The sequence below is a fragment of the Stenella coeruleoalba genome (genome assembly GCF_951394435.1).
Source record: "Stenella coeruleoalba genome assembly, contig: scaffold_330, whole genome shotgun sequence".
In the NCBI taxonomy this organism is placed as follows: domain Eukaryota; kingdom Metazoa; phylum Chordata; class Mammalia; order Artiodactyla; family Delphinidae; genus Stenella; species Stenella coeruleoalba.
This window is the reverse complement of record NW_027646446.1, coordinates 1-20,802: the sequence shown is the minus strand read 5'-3', so window position 1 is coordinate 20,802 and position 20,802 is coordinate 1. Positions and strand designations below refer to the sequence as shown.

At 37.2% G+C, this 20,802-nt stretch overlaps 1 pseudogene across 1 annotated transcript in view; it reads right to left on the bottom strand.

The window, feature by feature from the left end:
• Window positions 1–8,291, bottom strand: part of LOC307181108 (lysine-specific demethylase 4D-like) — a 46,212-nt pseudogene extending 37,921 nt beyond the window's left edge. Inside the window, exons 1-2 of the transcript in view lie at window positions 8,146–8,291; window positions 3,326–3,413 (exon numbers count right to left, since the gene is read on the bottom strand). The product of the transcript in view is annotated as a lysine-specific demethylase 4D-like (transcript). The remainder of the gene's footprint in view (window positions 1–3,325; window positions 3,414–8,145) is intronic.
• Window positions 8,292–20,802: the final 12,511 nt, after the last annotated feature.

The window sequence follows — 20,802 nt, the reverse complement described above, 5'->3', positions numbered from 1 at the left end:
TGCTGGAGAGGGTGTGGAGAAAAGGGAACCCTCTTGCACTGTTGGTGAGAATGGAAATTGATACAGCCACTATGGAGAACAGTAAGGAGGTTTCTTAAAAAACTACAAATAGAACTACCATATGACCCAGCAATCCCACTACTGGGCATATACCCTGAGGAAACCATAATTCAAAAAGAGTCATGTACCAAAATGTTCATTGCAGCTCTATTTACAATAACCAGGACATGGAAGCAACTGAAGTGTCCATCAACAGGATAAATGGATAAAGCAGATGTGGCACATATATACAATGGAATATTACTCAGCCATAAAAAGAAACGAAACTGAGCTATTTGTAAGGAGGTGGATACACCTAGAGTCTGTCATACAGAGTGAAGTCAGAAATAGAGAGACAAATACCATATACTAACACATATATATGGAATTTAAGAAAAAAAAGTGTCATAAAGAACCTAGGGGTAAGACAGGAATAAAGACACAGACCTACTAGAGAATGGACTTGAGGATATCGGGAGGGGGAAGGGTAAGCTGTGACAAAGCAAGAGAGAGGCATGGACATATATACACTACCAAACCTAAGGTAGATAGCTAGTTGGAAGCAGCCGCATAGCACAGGGGGATCAGCTCGGTGCTTTGTGACCACCTAGAGGGGTGGGATAGGGAGGGTGGGAGGGAGGGAGACACAAGAGGGAAGATATATGGGAACATATGTATATATATAACTGATTCATTTTGTTGTAAAGCAGAAACTAACACACCATTGTAAAGCAATTATACTCTAATAAAGATGTTAAAAACAAAACACACACACATTCGTAAACTGCATCTACTAGAACTGTTACAATTAAAAAGACAGACAGTTTCAAATGTTAGCGAAAATGTGGAGCAACTGAAACTCTCATACATTCTTGTAAGAGTGTATAATTAGAGAGTCACTTTAAATAACTTCTTTGAGAAATAATGTTATGCAGAATTATGCCCTATGGCAGAACAATTACACTCCTAGGTATTTACCCAAGAAAGATGGAAACATATGTCCACAAAAACACCTGCACAAAATTGCTCATAGCAGCTGAATCTAGGTAGCCCATATGGGACACAGTCCAGCTGTTTGTAAATAGGAGAATGAATAAGCAATTTGTAGAACAGTCCCATAATAGAATTCTACTCAGCAAGTAAAGGGAAGAAACTATTAACACACACAATAACATGACTAATCTCTAATCGTACTGAGTGAGAGCAGCAAGGCAAATGATGAGGGAAAATCATAAATTTTTCTATGACCGGGAAATCAATCTAAGACAGGAAAAGAATAGTATGCCCGCTTTGTGGTAGGCCTTTCCCAATGTGCAATGTGCATCTGTATTGTACATTAACCAGACCTCCTCAAACAGGAGGATGTAATCAACCTTTAAGAAAAATGGTTGCTTTATTCAGACACCAACGTTGTAGTTTTAAGGTTATTTTAATTTCTTTTTCATCCGATACAGGGAGCTGTATTGACCAAAACATAGTTGATCAACTTTATGTAGAATGCTAACCTGTCAATATAACACAGAAATTCTTTGTCTCAGAAATGTATAAAATTGCATCTCTAACTCCTGACCAATGGAACAGTTCTCAGAGCTTCTGCAAATCTGTTCCCTGGGTTATAATCCTCAGTTTGACTCAAATAAAATTCTCTTTTCTTCCTTCTTAGCTTGACTGTTATTTGATTTTCCACCAACACACAAAAGAATAGTTACTATCTGATTCCATTTATATGAAGTTCAAAACCAAACTAATCAATGATGACAGATATCAGGAAGTGGTTGCTTCTAGGGGGATATGGTAAAAATTGACCAGAAAGGGGCACCAGAGAACTTTCTGGAGTCATAGAAATGTCCTATATCTTACTTTGAGTGATATAGATACATGCAATTTTAAAAATGTATTGAATTAACTCAAGACCTGTGCATTCTGTTACATGTAAACTGCACCTCAAAATAAAAACACATTTTCTGTCATTTCTTCAGATTTAAGAAAAATAAGAGCTATTTTTCCTTTTTTCCGTAAATAAATAAATAAGTAAATTCAATTCTAAATGTAAACTTTTTACTTAGGATGTTTCTGATGATAGTCAAGCGCTTATCTCCCTATTGAGTGATACTTCAATATGCCCAACTGTCTATTAGCAACTTCTTGGAATATATCCTAGGCACCTCAAACTCAGTATGTCCAAACCTGAATCTACTTAATGTTAAATATTATGGTAGGAGACATAACATTTTAAAAGACATTAATAAATTATATTCAACTGTTTCAAATTTAACTTTCTTATAAAAAAACAAAGTACTATGCAAGAATCTGGGGATTTACTGTAAAATCTCAGATGATAGTTGTACACACTGCTTTATTCCTTTTTTTTTTTTTTTTTTTTTGCGGTACACGGGCCTCTCACTGTTGTGGCCTCTCCCATTGCGGAGCACAGGCTCCAGACGCGCAGGCTCAGCGGCCATGGCTCACGGGCCCAGACGCTCCGCGGCATGTGGGATCCTCCCGAACCGGGGCACGAACCCGTGTTCCCTGCATCGGCAGGCGGACTCTCAACCACTGCGCCACCAGGGAAGCCCCCACACTGCTTTATTGAGTAAACCACATAACATTTTCTAAAACGGACATTCATACTCTTCACTTGAAGATGGCAACAATTTCAAATTCTCATTCAAGTTCTTTGAAAATTAATCCAAGTTATACAGTGGTAGTAAGATATGTAGTATTTTCATACAATGGAAATTACTTGGCAATAAAAAGGAACAATCTACTGATAAATGCAAAACATGTGAATTTCACAGACCCTATGCTTAGTGAAAGAAAATAGACACAAATGATTACATGCTATCAATTCTATCTATATGAATTTCTAGTATAGGCAAAACTAATCAAAGGTGGCAAAAAAAAAAAATCAGAAGAATGATTGCCTTGAGAGTGTGTGGAGTTGATTGAGAAGGGGCTTAAAAGTACTTTCTGCAGTGATAGTAGTATTCTATATGTTGATGGGGTTTGCATTACACAGGTGTATGCGTTTGTCAAAAGTCCATAAATGTACATTTTGGATTTCTCCATCTCAGTGTAGTAAATTTTATCTTAAAAAACACTATGAACACAAAATAGTATGTATTCCTTTTTATTACTAAGAAATTCTATTTCTTAAATGTAAAAAAAGATGAATTTGGATTACATCAAAAACCTTCTTAATACCTCTTTAATTATTGCTTGTATGTATAAGGAAGTTCTCTTTGTTATTTTTATTTTATTGCATGCATTTTTACCTCTGGCATACCTTGTGGAGAAAAGGCACTAAACGGTGGAACATCTGAAACATTTTCATATCCTGGAGGAGGTGGTTCAAATAATGATGTGTTGAAAATCTAGAGAAACAAAATATAATAATCAGAGGCAAATCAGGTAAAGTTTCATTACTATAACCAAACAAGGAAATGTGTACTATCTCTTTCTGTCAGTAGATGGTTAATGAAACCTTTGGTATTTTAAAGATACAGATCAAAGAGCCAGCACTGTGCTAGAGGCTATGAGGATTTCATGAGATGATAAACTTAGAGACCCTTAGAGGATGTATAAGCACTAGCTTTAGATTTAGAAGGAAAACTTTAATTCCCAAATAAAAAAAACAGTGTACAATATTCTTAGTCACTTATAAAAATGCTAAGATAATTCCTTGGGAGCAAATTAATGTTAAATTCACTTTGAACCAAATATAATATAATCTTTTAAGTGTATCACTGACATTGTTAAGTAGGAATCAATTTTTTTTTAGGTTCCAAACCACTACCTCTAAAAGAGAGCTCCAAGCTACAGGAAGAAGAAACTGACAGAATTCCAAAGGGAAATAAAAATAATCCGCCACTATAGTGAGATAATCTAACATTCCTTTCCCAGCAATTAATAAAGATTGCAGACAAAATAAGACTACATCAAGGATAAAGGCGATTTTAGCCAAACAATTAACAAACTTGAACTAATGAACAAATATAAGATCATTAAACTCAACAGCTGAATACATTGTTTTCAAATAAACACAAAACATTTATAAAAATTGACCACATAATAGGCTATAAAGGAAGCCTCAACAATTGCCAAATGACTAGTGTCATACAAACCACATTATCTGATCACAATGTAGTTAAGTTAGAAAATCAGATCAAACCGATAGTGGAATAACTTTTAAATTTGGAATTTATAAATACCCCTAAATAGCTCCAAGGCTCCAAGATGAAAACATAGAAATTAGAAAATATTAAGATATTAATGATAACTAAAACACTTCTCCAAACTTGTGAGATCTAGTTGAAGTGGCTCTTAGAAGGAAATTTATGGTTTTAAATACTCATGTTAGAAAAGAAGAAAGGTTGAACATCAATAAATTAAGTATTCAACTGAAAATGTTACAAAGAATAGCAAAATAGACACCAGGAAGGTAAAAGAGGAGATTATATTAAGTAAGAACAGAATTAATGAAACATAAAACATATATACAAGAAATGATTGCCAAAGCTGAAGGTTTATTCTTTGAAAATACAGGTAAAATTGACATATCCCTGTCAATGTCCATAAGAAAAAAATATAAGGTAAGCACAAATAAATAATATTAAGAGTTGAAAAAAAGTCATAGCTATAGATGTCGCACAGATTCAAAAAGGTAATAAGAAAATACTAGGAGGAACTATGCCAATAATTGAAAACTTAGATGAAATGGAAAAATGCATTTTAAAAAATTTATTAAAACTGACATAAGGATGCATTTTTTTAAATCTAAATAGTCCTATAACAATAAAAAATATTGAATCAGTACTTTAAAATCTCCCACAAAACAAAGTATCAAAACCAACTGCTTTTACTTTGAGTTTGAAAGGTGAAAGTAAAAGATTAAGTATAACACAACCTATTTCAGAGATTAAAAACTCAGCTCATTTTATAAGGCAGGTCTAATCTAGAAATTACACCCCAATAGGCAAATTGCAGAAATACAGGCCAAACATGCCATGAATATAAAATGAATATATATAGATATATGAGTTGAAAACTCTACTACTGACTAATATTACAAATTTCAAAAATGTAAGATTAGTCTAATATTAGAATATCATTTAATATAATTATCATTGTGAAAAAGAAAAATTATACGCTCATCTCAAAAGATATCCAAAAAAAGAAAAAAAGTGCTGATAAAATTCAACATAAATCCATGACAAAAAGTCTTAGTAAACTTGGAAAGGAAGTGAATTAACGTAACCTGATACAAATATCAAAATTAAGGTGAGGGCTTCCCTGGTGGCGCAGTGGTTGAGAGTCCGCCTGCCGATGCAGGGGACACGGGTTCGTGCCCCGGTCCGGGAAGATCCCACATGCCGCAGAGCGGCTGGGCCCGTGAGCCATGGCCGCTGAGCCTGTGCGTCCGGAGCCTGTGCTCCGCAACGGGAGAGGCCACGACAGTGAGAAGCCCGCGTATCGCAAAAAAAAAAAAAAAAAAAAAAAAATTAAGGTGAAACATTAAAAACATTCAAGTCAAGGACACCTGCTATCACCACTCTTTTTTCATGTTAAACTATAAGTCCTGGTCCATGCAGTAATGCAAAGGGTTGTGGGAGATGGGGAGTGACCCTGAGCTGACATTATATTGTACTGACTAGAGCACCAGTTACTTACTTCTGATGCTGATAGAACCTAAAATGAAACCAAATCAACTACTACTCTTCAAAAATTCCCATATCTTCCATCTTTCCCATCATTTTTCTGTGGTCCACATAGGGTACAAATGCAGCTGAATCACTGGGAAAGATTATAAGAAAAACTATACTAAAGTGCAATGAAAATCCATCTAGAGACAAAGTCATCCCATCAGCAAGTCTTTCAGCCAGGGAAGTACTCAAGCTCGTCTCACCTGATTTGCCTTTATGGTAATCTTCAATTTTACAGCACCACTGAGCAGGTGGATTTTACATCAGGTTTATGAGTTATTCTAACAACTAGGAAAAGTTTCTTAAGGTGACGGAAAAGAGTCTTTTGGGTGACTTTATCAAAGGTAGACAATACACCAGTGAGCACTGCTCACTATCCAAAATTCACTAATATAGTCTCAAATTATGTATTCTGAGTATAACTAAAATAATTTTGGTTTACAAATTTCTATTTACTTTCTGTGACATAAAAAAGGTAATATATATAGTTCAATCCATATGGCACATTATACTTATGTAAACAAAGATAAAATAATGCATATAGTATTAAAAATATTTCTTGCAGAATCTATAAAATTCTAATCATATTTGTTGTCTGTGGGAAGGGGAACTCCTCTGTGTCGTGCAGGAAAGTAAAAGTTTGCAGTTTACCACATAGCTTGGCTATTAATAGTCACAATAATTAAACTGGGAGATGGGGGCACAGTAAAAGAGCATTTGTAGTTGGGGTGAGAATAGAGCTGAACTGTCACAAGGTCAAAAGATAATGCCTGAATCTGAAACACAAGCAATGCAAGCATGTCATTTAAAGAAACAGAAATAAATACCAAAAGAATCAACTCAGTGTTGAACAGTGATTGCCTCAGGGAAGGGGGATATAGAGGGGCCCTTTGGAGAACTGTGTGATTCTTTATGTGCAGGTAAAACTTGGGTAAAAATAAAAATGATTTAATGATATAACTTCCAAAAAAGTTAATAAGCTTTTGGCAGCTAACACCATTCAGGAAAATCTCCAAAATGAAACTTCTACAAGATAGGTTTACATTGAGTGACAGGCTTTAGAAATTTCATAAGTGCTTATAATAGCAAAAAGAAACAATGAAATGAAATAAAAGCAAAGGTAGAGTCAAAATTGGAAGTGAAGAGCAAGGAAAAAAGAAGAGAATTGAAAGTTTGCTATTTTCCTCATCGCACACAATTGCCAAATTTGACAGATCAAATTTGGTTTAAGTATGTGTATTTTTTTAACATCACCAATATTTTATTACATCATTAAATAATCTTCCTAAATATACATTTAAAGACCCCTTAATACTTAATTATATAGATATGCCCCCACTTATTTAATAAAGGTTATGGGACCATAGGAAGTATATCAGTATTCCCCATACCTACCTTAAAAATATTTTTAAAATTTTGAAATAGTTTGATAATATTTTTAAAAGTTAAACTGTATTAACTACTATAATTGAAAATAGTGAATATGGAAACTTTCAACTCATATCAGGAAATTTAGCATGGGATTACATCACTGACTGTAAAACAACCTATTAATATTAAGAAGAGGCTGATTCATTAGTCAATAAGGGGTGGTGATTAAAAATTTATATATACTTAAATCACATGACATTTTTAGTTGACTGATCAAACTGGACATATCTGAAGCTATATGCAATTTAGAAGGCCCAGCTAACAAAAGGACTGAAAGAAGATATCCAGAGTAAAAGGGGCTACTTTAAATATGGTAGCTGTAAGGCAAATAGGGATGAATATTGAGTTGTATTTTATGAGCTTTCATATTGAATATATATCATGATAAGAAATACCTCAATTACTTGTATTATCTTCTCCCCCAAGTGTCCTAACTAGCAAAGAAGATTGTAAATTCTTTAGTGTAGATATAATTCTATAGTATTTCTCTCCAAATTCTCCTCCTTCCAAATGCCCACACCCAAGTTCTGGGCGCAGAGCTGAACACATGATCATATGAGATTTAATCATTAAGTACCAATAAAAACCTGCTAGCTCAAACAGCACTTCTCTGAATTTTCTAGCATCTTCAAATCTATGCATGATCTCTTATAGTCCAAACCTTTCAAAAATGTATCAATTTAGTTGCTTAGAAGTTTACTAATATATCATATTTTATATTAGTGTACAATACTAAAACACAGAAAATAGCAAATGTCATCAAACATCAATTTTTCAGAATCTTACCAACATCACATAAATTCAAACATCATAAGAAAGAGTTGGCACCAGTAATAAGATTATAAAAGGCATCATTCACAAGTGTCAATATTGATTTCTATCCGTATTTGGACATGGTAGAGGGCATTCTTTCACATAAGGTATTTCAAAATAGTAGACCAGAGGGGCTTATTTTTTCTTTCTTTCTTATTACCTCATTTCCATCTTCATCAATTATTGAGATGTAGTTGGGATGAGTCTTATTTGGATAGGACAACAGGACATCATAATGGGCTAACTCAACAGAATCCAGGCCAAATTCTTTCCACTGAGATTGAATTTGCTTTGCAAGCTGAAAGTTTTGTTCTGTACCCGCTAAATGTGGTGTCCATGTAAAATTACTGTTGAACAAAAATTGAAAGTGGTTAGAAATTTTTAGTCAGACTTTATCTTAAATCAACAACCAAATAAGGCTGATTTACATTAAAAAATACTTTGAGGCGTTACACGTTAAAAAAGCAAAGTGGGGGCTTCCCTGGTGGTGCCTAGGTTGAGAGTCCGCCTGCCAATGCAGGGAACACGGGTTCGTGCCCCGGTCCGGGAAGATCCCACATGCCGCGGAGCGGCTGGGCCTGTGAGCCATGGCCGCTGATCCGGAGCCTGTGCTCCGCAACGGGAGAGGCCGCAACGGTGAGAGGCCGGCATAACAAAAAAAAAAAAAAAACAGCGAAGTGGCACTATTATTGCATGAAATAGATTTTCAAGTGTGTTTTGAAATTTTCATGCTCCAATTTATACTCATTCAAGAGAAAAATTAGAAAAAACTTAGCTTTGTGGAGAATTGTTACATGCAGTCCTGCAGATGTATCTCTATATATCAGATGAGGAAAGTGTTATAGTCTTTCTTAAGAAAGAATGCATGTTAGAACTTTCATGGAATCATATGTTTACTTCACCTTGTAAAATATAATTGGAAGATAAAAATATTTTCATCCAAAGGTCAAGCTGTGACATGCCAAGAACTACTGATAATTACATTTATTTTTAAATACTGAAAGTTATAGCCAAGTGAGAAACCTTTTGATTAGCAACCATTTTAAAGTGCCTTCTTTAAGGAGTAATCTGAACATACTTACACAAGCTCAAACTGAATCTTTTGTACTCCATTCACCATATATACTTATTAAGTAAGTATAATACTTAAAATCAACGATGAGAATTAGTCTGACCACAAATATCTTTAGCAAATAAACTATGTGGCTAAAATTTTAGCTACCACAAATACTTTCATGAATAGATTAATTTCTCATTTAATATTTCCAGATACTAGTGCTTTTGTTTGTTTTAAATTTCTCTCTCTTGGAAATTTGTTGTTTCCCTGAAGATTCAGTTCATTGGTATTTTCAAACCCCTTTGAGACAAAACAAAAAGTCCCATACGACAAAGCATCATGTATCATGATAAGACACTGATTTATTTCCAGCTTTACAATGGTGTGTTAGTATCTGCTTTATAACGAAGTGAATCAGTTATACATATACATATACATATATCCCCATATCTCTTCCCTCTTGAGTCTCCCTCCCTCCCTATCCCACCCTTCTAGCTGGTCACAAAGCACCCAGCTGATCTTCCTGTGCTATGCGACTCCTTCCTAGCTATCTAAAGGGGAGGGTTTTTAAAGGCAACATTTGCGGTGAGGGTTGCAGCTCATGGACTTTCTTCTGATTGGTTGGTGGTGAGGTAACAGGGTGATGTTTTGGAAATCTGAATCATCAACCTTTTGGTTCCAACTAGTCTAGGGTCTGTGTGATCATGGTCAGCATGTAGTCACCATCCTCCAGCTGGGTGGGGTTCTTAGTTTCTGCAGAACAGCCCAAAGATGTGCATCAGGTTGTTATACTGTTTAAGCTATCATTACTTTCTTGCTTGACTGCTTTTCCTTTGTTTCTCTATTCCCTCACTTCCCTAATTAGTAACTGCTTGAGTCTGCTCTTTGGAACCCATGGAAGGCCTAGAAGACTAAAGCCTTTTACTACAAAAAAGAAACGGGGGACACTGAGGGGCTCTTGTACCTGGGAGGGGCCTGCAGGGTACTGCTTGGTTTCAGTTCCCCCTTTTCTCTGGTACTTCTTAATCCTGAGAGGACCAGGGGCAGAATGAGAAAGAGAATAAAGCTTTGGCTAGAAAGGTTAATCATAAACTTGGCAGGGGAGCTCGGTTTTAGGGGGACTCAGTTTCAATCATAAAGTCTAATAATGATCTCCTCTGTGTGTGTGTGAGCAGGTTCAAGACTCCCATAACAATTCCTCTCTCATGTAAGAATAGAGTTATAGCTGTGACTTCAGGAAATATGCAAAATCTGCATCTAGTTCTGTTACAGTTTGGATTTGTGTAATATGAAAGAAAATAGCAACTTGTTGGCTATTTTCTGTTTTCTTTGCAGGTATCCATTGATGAAGGAATATATAGACTCCTCAGCTGGCTCTTAAAATTGTGTTCTTTTCATTACTTTATTTTGTAAATACATATTAGAAATCCCATGTAAGATTTTAAGCCCCTAATAATTTATTGAATGAGGGCTTCCCTGGTGGCGCAGTGGTTGAGAGTCTGCCTGCCGATGAAGGGGACACGGGTTCGTGCCCCGGTCCGGGAAGATCCCACATGCCGCGGAGCAGCTGGGCCCATGAGCCATGGCCGCTTAGCCTGCACGTCCGGAGCCTGTGCTCCGCAATGGGAGAGGCCACAACGGTGAGAGGCCCGTGTACCGCAAAAAAAAGTAAATAAAAGATAAAGGAGAGAAAGAATTATATATGCTTTAAAAAAAAAAAAACCCTCCCCTGAAAGCCACCTGTCTGTTCTCCCTATTTGACGCCCTACAGTAAATGCTGGACTCCTTCACCTCAACCTGGTGTCAGTAGACTGGCTTTGCTGCACAGCAGGCTAGCAGACCCAAGTTTGGTTAGGTAACATTATGAGTGAAATTCCTGGTACAAGTTTTGTCATTACCCACCAAAATGCAATGGTGTTCTATGATCAGGTTTAGAACCCACTCATTTGGAGCAAAGTTAATCCTGAAAATGATGAGTAGGAAAAAAGATTTGTTTCCAAGGATAAATAAATCAGCTGGCCACAAAATCAGTGTATTACAGGTTTTGTCACTAACTTGTTGTGTAATCCTGGCCATGTCTTCAATTTCTCATCCATACATGGGGAGAATATTGCTACCTCACTAATTCACAAAGATTTGAGGCTCAATTAGACAACTGCTAAGAAACAGAAGTTTTTTTTTTTTGTTTGTTTTAATCAACTGAGAAGTGTGTCACACTGTCTTGATTCTATTAGAATATCCAGTTATTTTCTAATAAAAGAATAATTTACAAATTATCCAAAATAGCCAACAACATGTATTAACAAAACAAATAGGCTCATACATCTCTGTCTGGCTAGAAAAGTTTATATATGTTCCAAGGATCATTATGTTATCTCAGTTAATAAAGGGAGCTATTGGTATTCCTGTTTTCATACATTGCATCTGGTTTACAAATGCACAGTGCTTGGAGAAGTTAGATGACCTAAAGACAGCCAGTGAAAGACGGAACTGGTATTCAAATGTAGATCAGTGAAAGCTAAGACACTCTTCTGAAATAATCTTGTCTTTCAGAACAGGGTGGAGAAGGAAATTCCCTCTAAAGACATGCAAAATAGTGAACAGATCTGAGAATTTAACTAGATGTTACAAAACAAAAGGGAAAACTAGGACAACCTTGCACCCCAAGGAAGACTGAAAAGGCAGCCCCTGCTTAACGCCCCGCCCCAGCCACTACTGAGAGTCAGGTGACTTAGAAGTAGTAGAGCATTTTTAGTAGTAAAGCAAAGGATTGGAAAGGGGAACAAGACAGAGGATCTGAGGCTTTAATGACCCCTAACCTATGGGTCTAAATAGACTGAAAGCACTCTGGTGGACAAATGGCAAATTGGAATTCTGGAGAGTCCAGGAGGCTTCTGGAGGTTCCGTGGTCCTTGGAGGGGTGAGTGGGGGGTTCCGTTAATCTCTTTCTTTTGTTTGTTAATGATGCAAATCCTTGAGTTCTAAACAGTTAGAGGAGCTTGGTCAAAGCCAGGGAGAATTAAGCAAGAAGCTGACGGCCCAGAAAGTGAGCTAGAGGAAGGCATTCATTTTATTTCTTTGCCGGTCACTCCATCTCACAGGTTAGAAAAGGAAAAATGAAGCAGAGGCAGCACCCCTGTCTAGGAGTGAAGATTATATCTCACCAGACTTCCACTTTTATTATACCTATTATACATAATTATAGTAAAAGAAGTGCAAGAGGCAGAAGGAGTTCCACAAAATTTAAGCTTCTGGGTCTCTCACTTGAAATGGCCCTTCCAAAGACTTGATAGGTGCCCTAGCAAATTTTATTCATAGTTTTAATTCTATCGTAATTAAATAGACATATGTGTTTGTATAACTATGTGTATGTACCCTATACATTTATATATATATTTACTTGACTGTTTTTACATAAAATTATAACTTGTATTCACTAAGGAGTCCTTTAATCGTTATCAGGACCTCAAGTATGTCACTTTGAAAGAGCTAAGTATTCCAATCAATTATTCAATAAAAGTGTTTTATTTTTAGTTGCCTTGCAAATACTTTTTATATTTACTCATTTACCTCTTTTTCCCTACACCAGGGATAGCTATTTCAGGAAATAGGGAGCTGGTTTCTACACTAGGTCACATATATGCTCTCTAATTTCATGCTCATCAGAACAATATCACTATTCCCATTTTATAGAGGTGAAAATGATGGCTCAGGAAGGTTAAGTATTCACTCAAAGTCACTTTAATATCAGTGGGCGAAGATGGAATTTAAACTTGCGTATGTCTGCCTTCGAAGTCCAAAATTTATTCTTTTGACTAAAATATACTCTCTTCCTCTGAAACAGGAGTCAGCAAACTATGTTTCACTGACCAAATCCAGCTCACTTCCTTTCTTTGTACAGCCCACAAGCTAAAAATGGTTATCACATTTTAAATAGGTGAAAAAAATCAAGAGGAATAATATTTTGTGACATATCATTTATATGAAATTTAAATTTCAGTGCCTACAAATGAAGTTTTATCGAAACTGTCACACTTATTCAATTACGTATTTACTATCACTTTTTTGGTGCTACAATAGCAGAGCTGAGTAGTTGGGACAGAGATCAGCTGGCATACAAAAGCTGGACCTTTACAGAAAGAGTTTGCTGACACCTGCTTTAAAACATCTATCATGATAAAGTTCAGCTGAAGGTACAATCCTCTCCAGATGAAACATGATACAAGATCTTCAGTAATAAAACCTTTTTAAAAAGTCAGTTTCTGTTTATGAAATATTGGATCAAAACTTCTAAAAAGAATAGTAAACTTTTAAGTATATGCTTACTACAGGAACGTCTTGATGTTCTCTGCTTTCAACTCATCCAAAAATGCTTTCTTCACATTATGCTGTGGAATGTTAGTAGCTTCACTGGAGGATTTTGTAAACCATCCTGTAAAATACAAACAAATATAGGAATGAGATATGAGCTTATAGACAGGGCCTATCTTTCCTTATTATTGTATTTATCATATATAAAACATAAATTATCAATGACCTCTGGCATTAACTGAGATTTTCTGAAGTTTCATTGCTCTTGCCTACTTCCATTGGAAAAAAAATCATGCAGACAGACTTAATTACAAATCAGTTGCAACATATTTTTTATTCCAATTTCAATAAGTATTGCTGTTATTCTAAGAAATGTTTTATGAAATTAGCACTAAAATTGAAGATGGTTCACCTGATGGGAAAAATGAAGGCAAAAAGGAGATCCACCTTCTTTCTCCTTAAGGCTTCTATCCCCAGTGACGATGCCTCTGCTGACCCAGAATAAGCATTTAGTAAATGTTTGTAATGAATTATTTATGAGTATATTTCAAGTACATAAATTATTTCAAAGAGTTGAAGGCAATTCAGACTTGTAATTTGTTCTGGTTCTGAAACTAAAGCCAAATATGCTTAAATATTTTGTGCTTGCAGTTGAAGTAGGCTTCAAAAGTTCAATTTCAGAGAGCTACAGTGAAACTCCAATTCACCCAACATCTCTGCAAGACACACAGTGAACACAGAGACTAGAGCAATGGGTAGCCAGATCGCGTAGAGCCATTAGCCCTGGTAGTTGGCTTCGTGACATAGTTTATTTAGATAAATGATATGATATGTGCATAAAATGGTTACCTAAATCACCCAGCTAGCTTTCATGGAGCTTTCCAGTTATTAATCACATACACGTTACACACATGCATATATACACGCATATTGAAATAAATGGTTGGCAGCAACTGGAAATACAGTTCCACCAGTATGTAAAATAAAGGGACTTGGATTAGACTGTAGGATAAGGGCACTCGGAGGATGAAATGCTTGAATCGAGATCTGAAAAATGAGCTGGATAAAGAGGACGGAGGCCTGTGGGAGGGAGGGAGCAGAGAATCCTAGGAGAAAAATTAACAAACATTAATAAAGAACCCACAGCCATTGAACAGTGAATATAGGGATGGGGCTGAGGGCAATACTGGGACGAATAAAATACTTTTAAAAGATGCAGAAGATCTTAATCCTCATGCTACCCTTGCCCACGTTGTACAGCTGAGAAAACTGAAACTCAAGTAGAAGTGTGCCCTTAACAAGCACACTTATCTAAGCCCCACAATAACCCTAATATCCACATGCTAGTTATGAGCAGAGTGTGGCTCAAAGGTTACACAACAAGCAAGAAGAGGCTGAATTTGAGCCAGCTTAGTTGGTCTACGCCCTGGTCTTCTAAATCCCAGAAAGGGGACCCAGAATTCAGAGTACGGCCGAACTATCAGGCTATACCTTAACGCTAGTCCTGTGCATTAATGTCCAGTTAGAAGCATCTCCTCACCAGAAAAGAATTTTTAAAAAGTGCCAATACCCCAGTACTGTGCCAGGAGCTTTAGATGCTATTTCGTTTACGATTCCCACTAACTTACAGATAGTATTCTTACAAAGGTTGACAAACTGTGGCTCAGAGAGACTCGGTAACTCGCTCAAGGACACAGAGAAGTTGCAGAGTTAAAATTAGAATTTAAAAGAGTCTCAGCGAATCTGTGCTGCCTCCTGGTAATCATGGAGAGTTGGGTTAAGTCTGCAAATCAGTACACAGGGGAAAACGCTCAAGAACTGCTATTAAGGATCTGTTCAGAGCACTGACAATGTCAGCCGGTTAGCTCCTAAATGTTCCTCTTTATTTACTCCCCAGGACGAAAGAATGAGAGAATAGGGCTCCCACGCAGCAGTGCCCTGAGTTCTACCTACTGTATACACGAAGCAGGTCCAGGCACAGGCACTAGATAAAGACCCCAAACAGGTAAGAGTCGTTTCTGGCAAAACTCCTTGGACGACCTAGCAAATGCCCCCAGAGATCCGGCGCTCCTGCTAAAACGTACCGATTGCTCGCAGGGCCTCAGCAGTTGGAACTTTCTCAAGTTCAGTTTGAGTCTCTCCGTTCTACTCCTTACCCTGGGTGACTGTCCTACGGTAGCCCGTCCAGAACCCAGCTGTGCACCGCCCCCAGCAACTCCCACCTAACTCGCGGGTGCTCGTCCCCACTTTCTTCCACCCCCCGGGAGACCGGGAGATCAGCAGCTGGCCCCACGCGGCATCTGGCCCGGGAGTCCCGCGAACCGCCGAACAGCCGGGTAGGCTCGGGGCTGTGCGTGGCCAGGGCCCCCGTACCGAAAAGGAAGCCGAGGACGAAGAGGCAGGCGGCCAGCACCAGGGCCCCAGCGGACAGCCAACGCGGGCGGCACCAGGCGACAAAGGTCGAGTCGGTTTCGTGCAGGGGATTCCACATCTCAGCGTGTGGCCGGCGGGGTCTCCAGTTACCGGTGCCTCTGCGTTGGCCACGCTGCTGCCTCGCGAGCGATGGGGCAAAGGCTTCCTCCTTCGAGGGCCGCTCTTAGCAGTTCTGCAGCCTAGAGTCCACTCGCACTCCCAGGGCTCTCCCAGTTTCTCCGCCCCTGAAAGTATTTCTAGTTTACTCTCAACCAATCCCGGAGAGCAAGAGGCACCATCAGTCCCCAGAAGAAGAAGACCCGGCCCCTTCGGAGAGGTGCTTAAAAAAAAAAAAAGTTTAGCTTGAAAATTTCTAGCCCTTATTTTAAAATAAAAGGAAAAGAAGGAAGAAACGGAAGGAGGAAGCAGAGAACAAACTCTTCTCCTTTCTCCACTTCCAGACCACAATCCGATTCACAAAATGAACACCAAGTACCCCGTAATTCAATAGAACGATTCTCTTTTTTCTGTCTAGGAAAATGCATGTTCCAGGCAAGTTGGTAGACTAAACTATTCCTCAAGAACTTTCTTCAGATCCGAAATCCTATTAAATACTATTATAGCCCTAAAAGGAGTAAAATCAAGTAGAAAACGGTGGTGTCCAGTTCTGGCACTGCTTTGGATATTCAGGGAGTGCATTTTGGTGTCAATGCCAGTTACCACTGTGCTCTCTTTCCTAATGAAGATCATTGATACTTATCAATTATTAGGGAATTATTCCTCCCTTTACATAGCACAACCATTTTTAAAGAAATATTATTGGAATTTGCTGTAGGCAGAGAGTACATCTCTTTTTATATCAGAGCTGCCCTTGGCACTCTCTTACATTGTGGGTATGAAATCAGTGTTTGTTGAGTTAACCTGAAGAGTCAATCGCACATAAATCTACCCGTTATAAATTCTTAAAAAAATATAACAATGATATCTAAAGGAGGACAATAACGACATGATTTATAAAATGAACGATGTTCTTATAATCTGTAAGGGAGACTGCATGCATGGCCTCTAGCTAGGAGTGCTTTATGGAAGCATTGCATCTAAAAGAATCGTGAAATACCAGCAGAGTTTGAACCAGGGGAGATGAGAAGAAACTTTGGGTCTGGGAGTCAGAGGGATAGTCAAGGAATGGCAGATAGTTTGCTTTGGGAAAGGGAGCGAACAGGGAGAGAGCGAGGAGACACGGGGCTACATCATAGAGAATGTTGGGTACTTTGATAAAGAATTTATGAGCTAAGTGAAGAGATGTGGGAAAATTAAAATGTTAACAGTGAACAAAGACAACTACTAGATGACTTAGGACAGGAAAGGAAGGAGTTTCTTCAGCCCTTTCTAACAATAGCTTATATTTATTAAATGTCTCCTAATGTTCCTATTGTTAAATCTAACCAGGAATGGTGGAAGAATAATACTTACTGAGCACTTTCTAAATGAGCCACTTTATATACATCAACTCGTTTAATCATCGGCACCCTTCGTGGTTGATACTATCACCCTTCCCGTTTTACATGTAGGAAAACTGAAATTTAATGAGATGAGATAAATCACTCAAAGTCACAAAGCTAAGACAAAATCCAAAGTGTGCCTTACTCTAAACCACTGTACTGCCTCCCTTGAACATGGGCTGCATTTGCTAAGCTCTTTGCTTGTATTGGGAGGAACACTGGGCTTGGAGTCGGAAGACTTGGACTTAAGCTTTGGATCTGGTCCTGTCTAAGCCTTGTACCCTGGAGAGTCACACATTCGGTTTACTTGAATGTATCTTGTCATTTGTAAAATATAGGATCATCTAATAACATTATTAAGTACCATCTGTTACTAAAGATGTTCTGAAGGTCAGATGCGAGTACAATTGAGGGAAATTATATTTATTAAATATAAGAAGGGTTTTGAACAATGTTACAACTACCTAACAATTTAATTAATACCCTTATGGTGAGCTGGGCTACATTTGAAGAAATCAGAGAACAAATGAACACCTGTCAAATCTTATTGAAAGGATTTGTTCTCTCCTCATGAAACTTACAGTTTAGTGGGGAAAATACATCGTTAAGAGTAATTAATGACTGGTTAATATTATGAGCACATTCCACATGGCAGGCACTTGCTATATACTTTACAGAATTATTTCATTTAATTATCAGGATTTAGCCCAAAAGAATTTGAAATCTCTAACAGGTGGTTTTGCAAGCCACACTAGATTTTTCTTTTCTTTTCTTTTCTTTTTTAAGATGCTCTCTTTCTTTATTTTTTTATTGTTTATTTATTATTTTTGGCTGCATTGGGTCTTCGTTGTTGCACGAGGGCTTTTTCTAGTTGCAGCGAGGAGGGGCTACTCTTCCTTGCGGTGCGCAGGATTCTCACTGAGGCAAGCCACACTAGATTTTTCTGTTGCTACTATTTCTCTTTTACAGCTGAAGAAACTAAGCTTTAATGAAGTTGATTAACACCCACCTTCCCCCCCAAAAAACCTGACACGTGTTTGCTTTGATAAGCATTAGATCACACTATACTTCCTTCTTCGACTATTGAGGAAAGATTGTAGATGACTCTTCATATAAGGACTTGTAGAAGAAGAATGCCAAACCCAGTAAGATACGTTATTTATCTTGATTGAAACCTTTATCATACTATATTGTAACTGTGTTTACTTGTCCATCTTCCTGGATATTGTGAATTTTTTTTGAGGTCAAGGACTTTATTTGATACTTATTTATACCCATAATTCCTGGCACAAGATAGCTAGGAATGGCTATTTGTTTCAATCAACGAACAGGTGAATGATTGAACAGAAGAACAACTTTAATGTTAGAAAGGAAAACTATTTACTTCATAATTCACTATGTATTATGTCACGTAATGACAAATGAAAAATCTGACATCCCTACACCTTGCCTGGGTTGCTATTTGAGATTTCAAAAACATTGATTTCATACAATACTCTCCCCAACCCTGCACCATTTACTTCCTTCACACATTCATTATGACTCATAAACTCCCAAGGAAAAATGAATACAACATCTGTTTAATAATGCTTTATTTTTGAAAGTGTCCAAAATTGCAAATGTACTCGCCTATGTGGACATCTTATTTCCACTTTCATATGCATAACTTCTTATATGGACGTATTATTTCCACTTTCATATGCATAATTTTTTCTCTCTTTAAAGATCCTGCTTAAAAATACCTATGTTGTGAAGTCTTCTTGATATTCAGAGACATTTGCTACTAATACACTGATCTCTACTTTTCCTTAATTTTGTGTCAGCCTTTTGTTACACATGTTACTCTCTTATTCCCTTTCAGATTTTAAGCTTCTTGGTGTCAGAAACCATATCATGTTCCTGTCTAGTTTCCAGAGTTATCACAATGCCTCGCATATAGAAACCTCCTTTTGAATGAATGGATGACATGCTAAGTAAAGAAGCGATTGTGAGGTATAAGAGATCATTACTGTTACTGAAGAACTTTACTCAAAGGGGGAAGACAGGACCTAAACGGAAAGATAAATAACAATACCAGAAAGCAGAGATTATGACCCAAAAAGAACAGCAATAGCTTGTGCTCAGGAAAGCATTCTGGGCTCCTTGTTTGTACCTAATGACTCATATTAACCTCATTAGCTTTTGTTTGAAGAACACCTTGAAATATTTCATAGTGCCATACGCCCATCCATACACAAAAAATGTGTGGCTTTACTTTGTAGGTAGGTAGATAAGGAAAAATGTGACCTGATCATCCTCTTCCTCTCCCAGTGCAGGAAATAAGAGATTCAGAATAGAAATATTAAACGAAGGAAACGTAATACACTTGTATCTGCTACTAGTTATCAGCTCTTACAGAATCTCTAGACTGAAAGCTCCAAAGAGGAAGGGCTGTGCCTGACAGAGCACTTGGCACATAATACGTATACGATAAATACCTTTAAATGATTGAACAGTACAGCAACTATTAGATGATGAATAGTTATTACTTAGTTACAAAACTCTTTTAAACAATAGAACAGTAGAGTACAAAATGAAACTCTTTAACTTTAATTCAGTAAAGAGAGAAAGCATTTTTGTCCTTTACTAATATATACTTATTTAGATATTTTATTCAGTCTGAAAGGCATTTCTTAAAATTACCAACATGGGCCAAATACTGGGCTGGGTCACAGAAACACCAAATTATAAGATCTTTTTTTGCTTAAGCTGCGATTTCTGACTCTCTGGACTGTAAGGTTTGGTAAAAGCAGATGCTCAATAAATAGTAGCTATTATGATTCCCTACCTATGACTGGCTAGAATTGAATATATATAAATCAGTACAAAATAGTTGTGCTGGCTAACCAGCCTTGGAGAGAATGTGTATAATCCAACCTTGTTAGGCTGAAATGATTTAAAGCAGTCTTGACCAAGAAATCTTGGAATATTGCTGTCAACTCAAGTGGCAGGAAGCTTGAGAGCTCAAACAGAACAATGTTGTCAGATTAATTTCCCAAGGTCTCTACTCTGTTTTTGATTTCCCAACTCAGAAACCTTAAGTGGAATCCAGTGCACTATATAGTGATTCTAAATTCCTTAAGAAAGCAGTGCAGGCTGTCTAGATTTTGGATTCTTTTTGGCAACATCCTCCATTAACCGCCCTGTCGTGTACTCTAATGTAATTTCCTTAGTCTTGCTAACCTCCAGTTTACTCATCTATAAAATAGTAATAATACAAGTTCCTGTTGCACGCGGTGCTTAAAAAAGGTTAGCAGAAAAGCCTGGCACTTAGATCACTGTAAGTGAATAAGAGATGCTGTTGTTACGTATTTCAAAAAAATCATGTAAAATCATTATCTTATTTGATCAGATTATTTTAAGTAAACATCATATATGTACTTAGAAATCTCCTGTGTTTGAAACCAATACACTATCATTATGCTAACCTACACTTAAGAAAAAACTATTCTTATGAGAACAGTAAAGAAATATATTCCAAAGAGTAAAATGAGAT